The following is a 653-nucleotide window of genomic DNA, read 5'->3' on the forward strand; positions in this document are numbered from 1 at the left end:
TCTGGCACAGAAATAGGTGTCAGAATCCTCGTCCCTGAGGTTGTTCATCTGCAGCGTCACCGAGCTCTGCCCGTTCTCCCTGGGGATGCTGAACCGGCCCTGCACCGACGGCGCGTAGCTGGTGAAACCACCATCATTGGTGATCCCAGCGACCCATTCCAGCCCCTTCCCGGGGCTCTGGCGCACCCAGTTCATGGTGTAGCTGCCGAAGGTGAAGTCGGAGGTGCGGCAGCTCTGACATGGCCTCCTCCTTCCTCCCCCTCCTCCTCCCCCTCACCGCCCTCCCAGGTAGGTCCCGGCACCTCCGACCCTCCACCCCAATCCCAAAAAATCCCCAGGATTGCCCGACTCATCCCAATATTCCCTTTTTCCCTCCTCACAGGGCTGCGGGTGACCGTGACCCTGGTGGAGTCCGGGGGCACCTCAAGGCCCCGGGGGAGTCCCTGCGGCTCCTCTGCCGCACCTCCGGCTTCACCTTCAGCAGCCACGACATGTACTGGGTGCGCCAGAGCCCCGGGAAGGGGCTGGAATATGTTGCTGCGATCAACAGCAATGGTGGCAGCACCTGGTACGCGCCGTCGGTGCAGGGCCGGTTCACGATCTCCGGGGACAACGGGCAGAGCTCGGTGACGCTGCAGATGAACAACCTCAGG

At 63.7% G+C, this 653-nt stretch overlaps 1 pseudogene; it reads left to right on the forward strand.

Annotated features, from left to right (window-relative positions):
* Positions 1 to 239: 239 nt before the first annotated feature.
* LOC113979228 lies at positions 240 to 650 on the forward strand (annotated as a pseudogene).
* The last annotated feature ends 3 nt before the right edge of the window (positions 651 to 653 follow it).

Source organism: Neopelma chrysocephalum, unplaced genomic scaffold (assembly GCF_003984885.1).
Source record: "Neopelma chrysocephalum unplaced genomic scaffold, ASM398488v2 Primary Assembly neopelma1_63048, whole genome shotgun sequence".
In the NCBI taxonomy this organism is placed as follows: domain Eukaryota; kingdom Metazoa; phylum Chordata; class Aves; order Passeriformes; family Pipridae; genus Neopelma; species Neopelma chrysocephalum.